The sequence below is a fragment of the Labrus bergylta genome, chromosome 1, assembly GCF_963930695.1.
Source record: "Labrus bergylta chromosome 1, fLabBer1.1, whole genome shotgun sequence".
In the NCBI taxonomy this organism is placed as follows: Eukaryota; Metazoa; Chordata; class Actinopteri; order Labriformes; family Labridae; genus Labrus; species Labrus bergylta.
In genome coordinates, this window is record NC_089195.1 from 18,829,901 (window position 1) to 18,838,384 (window position 8,484).

At 38.4% G+C, this 8,484-nt stretch overlaps 1 protein-coding gene across 5 annotated transcripts in view; it reads left to right on the plus strand.

Moving 5' to 3' along the window:
• LOC109991823 (bromodomain-containing protein 4) overlaps positions 1 to 5,619 on the plus strand; it is a 29,903-nt gene extending 24,284 nt beyond the window's left edge. For 3 of the 5 annotated variants that reach the window (XM_065955684.1, XM_020644231.3, XM_029279212.2), the window contains 2 exons: positions 2,206 to 5,429; positions 5,517 to 5,619. The gene's annotated coding sequence lies outside the window, so the exon portion shown is untranslated. The remainder of the gene's footprint in view (positions 1 to 2,205; positions 5,430 to 5,516) is intronic. The other 2 variants (XM_065955694.1, XM_029279209.2) reach the window with 2 other exon arrangements.
• The last annotated feature ends 2,865 nt before the right edge of the window (positions 5,620 to 8,484 follow it).

An 8,484-nucleotide genomic window follows, 5' to 3' on the forward strand; every position in this document is an offset into this window, starting at 1 on the left:
AGCATAGTTTTCCCAGTTTGCTGTGCAAGGATTAATCTGTACGAGAGCCCTGACCTCTATCTTAGACTTTGGGATGAGCTGAAGCAGAACAGAATGAACATCAATGTCAAGCTTCACTAAAACTGATGTAGGCAGATCTCAAACTGTGATGCAGAACCTTTCTCTTAGGAGCAGAGGCAGTTACTGATAAGTTGCCATTATTGAGTATTTCATTGTTTATTAGTCCACATACATACTTTAATAACTTAAATAAGAAGTGCTCTTTAAACTTATTAACAGTGGCAATGGTTTTTGTTCTTTGTAGTGTACAGCTTATAATTGGACACTGTGGAAACTTCAGAGTGATAAAAAAGTGACAATATCTCATTCAGGTTTTGTTGCAATGGAACTTTTTAAAAGTCGTGAAGTGGTATCGTTTCACAGAGACAAAAAATAAAAAAGAAAGCAATAAGTCAGAAACAAGGCGCTGTTATGGCACAATTTTATCGTCATCACAGTATGATCATCTGCAACAAACACATCGCAAAAGCCTGAATTTATCTCAATAAATATGAAACAATACAATACAAACAGGTATTATACTGCCTTACACATGATTTGTATATTTCACCTTTTGAATGAAGGCCTGAGAATAATTGCCATGGGTTCTCACCAATGCCAATTTCACATGTGGGCGACTGTGAAAGATGTTCTTCTACAACAAACACACAGAGGATGTGGTTAAGAGCAGTTCAAACTGGCAGCAGATACAAACTTTGTCAGTCATAGATAGATAATACTGGACTGAAAATTTGCCTTGCCTCACAGTGGCTCCGTTTGCGACAGTTAAGACAGGAAACAAAGATATGATTTTACACAGGCAAAGACAGTTTCAACACACACATTGCTTTGCATTTTAGAAGAATCCTCAGACATCTGAGTTGTTGGCACATTCACTGCTGACACGCACTTAAACTGTGTCTCCTGTGGCCTTGAGCACTCTGATGGTATGCGCAGTTCACTGATAAAACTGCTGCTGCTGTGGAGAGGATCTGTCCTGTTCATGTGTTCTTTATCTTATCCAAGAAGCTTTTCCGCTCTTTGACTTTCAAATGAGTGCCTTTGTGTTTCTTTCTTGCAGAATTTCACTTTTAAAATCAAACCCGGGGCAGTACAGAAACCTAAAACATTTCTAAAAAAAACCCAGCTGAGAGGGGAGGTCAGTGAAACTAGTTGTTGGAAAACTGCCGAGCATTGCTCTGAATTTATCAGGTGAGGATGAGAAAATGCCAACATGGAGATAAGTCATGTTGCTGATAATGCTGAAAAAGGCTTCTCCCTTACATAGATAAGATTGGCACAAATACACAGCACAACATTTATAGTCTGGGAATAGTAAAGACTTGAGCATTTATGGCAAAGCAGCTTCCTGGAAGTGAGAGTGAGAAATGGAATCTGCTCTCATTACTGGCTCAATGAATGAAGAAAGGGAAAAATGAAAACACAGCCTTTGAAAGTAATAAAGCAGAAGAGGAGGAGAGGTTAATGAATAGCTCTGAAGGAATGAGAAACATTAGTTACTACTCCATGTGGCAACAGATTCTGGAGAGTGGGCTCTGAGTGTTTATGGAGAGGCCTTTTGATCCTCTTTAAAGAAACTCAGCTCTTGACCTGCTTTCTTTTTTAACTTTTTTTTTTTTTACATCCACCATTGTAGGAAGAACATATATTCACATGTATCATTAGACACAGAAATATATTTAATCAAAGTTTTGTTTAATGACCCTGTTTATTTTTTACTCTTACACATTTCAGACTGTATGAGGAAAAAACCCAAATGTAGCTAAATGATTTGTACTTGTTACTCCATGTCCGATGTTGAATATCTAGAGGTGGAAAAGGTGCAATAATACTGTACTCAGGTGAAATTAAAGAGCAGTTGTACTTAAGTAAAAGAATAACCACTGGTCTACATAGCTACATCAATAAAAGTAAAAAGTTATTTATTTAAAATGTAATTACAGCGTTGACTTTTTGAATCCTGAGGTGGGGTTGATAAATCAAAATATGATATCAATTCAATAACACTGTATGGATGTAATATGAAATCATTACTCTTGTTATGATCCTGAGCATTTAAACAGAAAGATGTACATGATTTATTTCACAAGTAAAAATGTAGCTCTACTGAAATATTAGCTTTTTTTGTTCTTTTTTTTTTTAAAGGTGGATTCTTGCTCCAGAATAGAGATTTAGTTTCTCCTTTCATGTGTCTTCATGTCCCTCCTCAACATTACCAGGCTTTTAGCTGGGTCCACGTTTCTGTCCCACCCATCCATTTTCATCTTGTGATCTGAGCATCAGCTAGTGTCTTCTTCTTCCCCTCCAATCTATCCGTGCTCCTCCGTCATGTTGTGCAGGTAAGCCAATCAGCTGGCCAGCTTCTAGGAGTAGATTTGATTTCCTGGTGCCTTTTTAGTTGTTTTTTTTTACTCAGTTACAAATGCTATTTAAAATAAAGTGAAGTACAATACTTCCCCCACATATACAGATATATAGTATAAGTATAAGTAAGTATGAGTATAAGAAACAAGTACTCTATTACAGAACATGAGTAGATGTGATTTTTGACTTTCCACCTGGTGAATATTTCACATAAACAGAGGTGGAGAGTAAATAATAATAATAACTTTATTTAAATAGCACCTTTTAAAAACAAGACATTACAATCATGTCGTCAACACCTTTTACACCAATCAGTGTAAAGATTTAGAAACAGAAACACATGCCTGTAAAACGCTAACTGTAAGATTTAGAATGATGCCACAGTTCAATCAACACCCCTCCAAAACAAATTACTTTACAGCCTTTTTTATGGACGCTTTAAGGGCAGGGCAGTTGTGTTAGACTAGTGAGGTGTTCCAAAAAAAGTTGTTGTCTCTTGTCTCTTCCACATCCTTTTGGAAACTAAAACTTGAAACTGAAAAGTTGAGGTTTAGAGTTAAGAAGAACCCTTGCTTTTGAGATTGATTCTCATGAAATGATGTGTCATGAAAAGACGGCCCTGTCATATTTTAAAGCTCACGTAATTTCCAGAGCAACATTTTTTATTACTTTCTCTAGAAAACGAAATCAGTAACGAAAATGAATCTGATTTCCTGGAAATGAACGTTTATGTTGCTGCACTTTGTTGCTGCTGCTGCAAACAAAACCGGTCTCTTGAGCTCTAACAGGCGTGACTTCACAGAGGACTGCTTCCACTCAGAGATACTTTTCTTGGGAATTGTGATGAAGTCAGTAAAAAAGTGTGCATTTTAGTGAAGTGAGGATGAAGGGGTTCTACAAACACACAGCACCAGATGCCAGGAGCTCATACTGCACATACATGGCTTTCCCTGCACTCTCACATTGAGTAAGAGCTGCTGCTGTCTTCCTGTTAATGGCATTGAAAGCGGTCGGGGGTGGAAATCAGCGATGAGGGCAATCATTGGGACATCAAGGCTCCCTCCTAAAAAATCGAAGCCAGATGACAGTAAAAAGCTCCACATGGGATTTATGCACACGAAAACACTTACAGCCACAATCCAGACTTGAACACATTGCACAAGACCCCACATGGTTCTGACAAACACGCACACTTTCCGAGTCTTGCTGACACACTCGGTTTCTCACACGCAACTCTCTACAATGCTCTGGATCTGTGTTTTATGGTGCACATGGCGGCGGCCTGTGGAAGGTGATCTGGCTGTCATGAAGTTGTTTACTTGTTGTCCTGCTCAGTGTCTGTAGGTTTAATCACACACTGGTTCAAAATAGACACGCCCTCCTCAGTAAATCACTCATGCTTTTCCTCCATTGTTGTCTTGGGATGCACACGACATTTCCTTTTTCCTCCTTTCTCTCCTTCCTGTTTGAAAATAAAGCTTCCCTTAGTCTGTTTTAGAAACACAGCGGTCTTTTTAAAGAATAACCTTTTGGCCTTGCATTGTTACTTTGTGACCCCCATGTTGCACAAATAGCACCAGATGGCTAGATAATCTAGTGGTTTGGATTTTCCAAAAAAGGATGGTAAGTGAATTAAAGCCTTGTAAAAAGATAAACACCACAGCAGAGACAACCTGACATTGAAAGGTTGTCTTGACCTTGGATTCAAGTAACCAGACTTTATCGCATTTAAGTTGCTTCTACACTAACATCTCTCTGTTCTCTCTACCCACCGACCTCCACCAACTGGTTTGCTTTACACTTCAACACTACACTCATCCGGACATTGCTGACTGATTAAACAGATTTACATTACTACTTTGGTGTATAAAAAATGAACTTCCTTTAACCCTTGTTTCATGAGTGATACCCTTCTTTGTCACTTACTTTGAGCGGTTTGTTACAACAAACAAGAAGTCAGTAAAACAGTCTCATCAAAGTTTACTCAGTGGCAGCTGTTGGCCTCACAAACGTTGGTTCCATCCATGGTTCTTTGCTCAACACATTTGCAGTTCTGGAGAAAGTTAATTTATATTGTGTATATTGTTTATAATAAAACGACTTTTCATTTCTTTGCACATTTCCCGGGGACAAATACCATGACTCAATCCAAGAGTAAACAACATTATCACAGGTACTGTAACTTAAATGAGCAATGGTTAGTGGGTTAGTAAACGTTTGCTACAGTTGCTGCTGCAAAGCTTGTGGTCAACCAGCTCCTGAAAGCAATGTTCACAAATGTCCTGCTATTCTAGCTGACATTTAAACAACAACAAGAATTTCGGAAATCTACTCACAATGTGCTGTTATTGGCTAGGAGAGCAAATAGGTATATAAGTCAAGTTCAAGATTGTACCCAGGAGACTACCCTTTGTGTCTCATGTTGTTCTTCTGGGTGAGACAAGTACACGGCTCTGTGGTGAAAAGACTTCTCAGCAAACTTCTAGGCATCAGGTACAAAGCAGTCACAGGAAAGGAGGGCAGGATAAGGCAGTGCTCCCTTGGTGGGAAGTGTAAGCCTTTTTCTTTTACTATTTACTCATACAGATTTATGTACAAACAACTGTATTTTACACATAGAGAAAGACTTCTTACTGTGACGATATTTGCCAAAGTAGAAAAATGTGCACCTTCAAACTATTTGGACAGAAATTAATATCCGTGATATTCAGATCGAAAAAGTTGATATATACTGGTACACTTTGAAAAAAGCCAGGGCTTAGAGGCTAAAGAAATGAGATGTAAAACTTTAATAGTTCTAATGGACCAATGCGGGGTGATTTGACATTTTTGTGTATTTTTCCAGGTCTGCTTTTGGTTTGGTGCTTGTGTTTTTTCTTTCAGAGGCTTATTGGCTGCTGGAGCTCTCTGCAATCACTCACCTGATCATCTGTAATCACCGGCTGCAGCATTTAGACCCTGGTTCACCTCTCCCAAACTGCCAGATTATTTCCACCTACACTGTGGTAGATCGGCTTTTCAGAATCAGTAAGACTTTTTGTACTTTGGAATTACCTGTGACTAATTATTCCCTTGTCTTCTTTATTCCCCAGTGCCTCCAACCAACGAGCTCCAGCGCCTCACCACCCAGCCTCTCATTCAAGCCTCACCAGCCTTCACCAGCCTCACCTCAATAAATACCCCTTTTACCCACCACCCTGTTTTCCGGTCTTGCTTTTGGGTCCACTTAAAACCTTTTTAAGGTCATAACACAATGGTTGAAATGTTCAATGTCTGCCATTTCTAAGTTGATCCAAATTTGACCCTTTCAAGATAATCTAACCATTATCTATTTACATATACTTGCATTTATACAGAGATGTGTTTCTATTCAATCTTTATCAAAATGAATAGCAATACCTGTCAGTTTAACCCTATATATTTATATACAAAGTTATTGATCAACTATATACTTTGGTTTCAATTAGTTTGTTTAAAAGCAGAATCACTTTTATTACTGTTATTTACTGGAGCTCTCAGCACTAAACATACACGTATCCTTTTTCTTATTATCTTTACATTTTAGGTTGAACCACTTTAATATGACATACATCCTATTATGTTGAAATGAAACAGCATGTCATCGGGCGTGAACACAGACACAATGACAGACTACAGCACTTCAAGCCAAATGATGACTTTTTTTCCCCGGTTTAAAGTTAAATAAAAATATTTTGGACACAATGATTTGTTACAGTTGCTGTCAACTCTGATTGGATCATATTGATCAATAGGTAAACAAACACTGTTCCCTTGCCACTGTTGAATGTTCACTCAAATCAAGAAAAACTGCATCAGATGTGATAGACGGTGCAATAAGAGAACATTGTAATTGAATAGTCTATGTATCTGGCCTGCTGCTGACCCTGGTCTGGAAAGCATTAGGCCCTAACATGAAAGATGTGTGTGGACATGTCCACCGATATACAGGTGAACAAGGCATGGAGAGCAATCAGCATCCTCGTCTCCATGGTGACAGCATGCTCAGGCTCCAAGCAGATGTCTGCGATGCTGAGAGGGAATAAGAACATGGAGAGGCCTGATACAGCAAACTGGAAACTCTGACCGCTGAAACACACACTGTGACACGCAAACATGCTTGTAAGGAAAGCAGATTGTTCATGTTGGACAAACACCGCTGTCACATCTCTCACACGCTAACCTCCACGAGCTCGGCCATTATTGTAAACAGGAAAGTGTGTTAGCTTTTTCCTCACCCTGCCTCTTCACTCCTTGCCATCTATATCATCTCCTGCCATTTCATCTTCCTGTTATTTCCCCCTTTATCTTTTCTCTCATTTTGTCTACTCATTTTCATTATGGGTTTTTTTTTCAACAACTGAATTTAAAAATTATCACCTGAAGAAGACCTCTGGTCAAAACGTAGTGATCAATAAACCTTTTTTTGCGGCAATTGAGCAAGTGTGCGTCCTATCTTCTTTCTCAGTTTTGCTATTTTTGCACTGCCCTGCACCAACGTGATCTGCGTGTAACTACTTATTTTTCTAAACAACCGAAGTACCACTTTATTGAAGAAATGTTGTGCATATAGCTCCGCCTACGCTGCAGGTCGATCCCCGTTAGTACTGCATCAAACTAAAGACAAAACAAAACAACCAAAGACAGAGTCATTTTGTCTCTGAAATACTTTATTTGCAGTTTTAAACTTTTAAATGACAAAATACATCAAAAAGACATAAAAGACTTTGCAAAAAAATATCACTCCAAGTATTATACAAACAGAAAAACTGAAGTATTTTTTTAAATGTTGTCACAGTACAGGAACAAGGTCAAATGAATAAATGAATAAATAATATTGAACAAACCTTGCATAGCCAATAAGGTTGTATGCTACAATGCGATGCAATATGTTACGTAACGATGCGATATGAGGTGAGATGATACAATATGATTCAGTGTGGTATAATGACATGGTATATAATACAATACGATACTATACAATCATTACAATGCGATAATATAGATATGATACCGTGTGGTAAGTTGTGGTTTGATACGAAAAAAACTAGGCTTTATGTCAGGGTAATATGTGTTATGATACAAAGTTGAATCATTAAAGCAACTGGACTTGATTTACATTTTCAAAAAGAATTTGCCTCTCAACCGAACAGCTCCTTGAGAAGCCAGAAGACTCTCCCCCTGCTGGTTGTTAGAAGTAATAAAAATAGATCGAAGAAACTTCTACTTTAGTCGAGCAATTGAGCAATTGAGCAATTGAGCAGCGCATGACAGATGGGTTTGGAATCCTTCAGCAGGACCACACTTGTTGTGTTCAGGAAAGAAATGGGTGGCTCAGTTTTGGTTTTTTAAGTGTTGCATTGTTTCAGACATTGGTTTGATGTTAAACATCCTCTCTTGACTCTGCCCTCTCACTGCTGATCTATGCTGCCTGCAGGCCTCGTGCCCTCATCCTCTGAATTAAAGATGAGCCTGACAGCCCATTGTTTCTGGTGTTGTTTCTGCGGCTGTCACTGTCCTTATTGTCAAGTACAGAAGATTTGCTTTTGATAAGACAGAGGACAGAATACCCAATGAAGGTTTGGGATTTGGAAGGTTTCCAAATGTTTCTGTATTTGTTTTGGAATTGAATATGCAGGATTGAGTGTACTTGTAGAATAGTTAAGACCCATTAACAGCTTCTCTCCCTGGTTGTTTAATAAAATGGGACTTTATACACAAATGTGAAATCACTTTTAAGACGACGGTATCCAAGTTTGAACCAGATATTCTGCTACAGAGGAACAATGTTGGCATAACAATAATCTCCTGACACACAACAACCTGCACAAATCTCATCCATACAATGGCGGAAAAAAAATGAAGGGATTCGAACCATGAAATGGATTAGTCATGCTTTGCACTGAAAGAAAAGCAGAAACTGCAGCTGCTAGGATGGAGATTTTTTTTAAAAAGACTAAAAAGTGTATAATGGTCTCTCACAGTGTAAAGAGACCACTCTATACTGTAATGTAGAACGCTTGAGAAGAATACTAAGCTAAT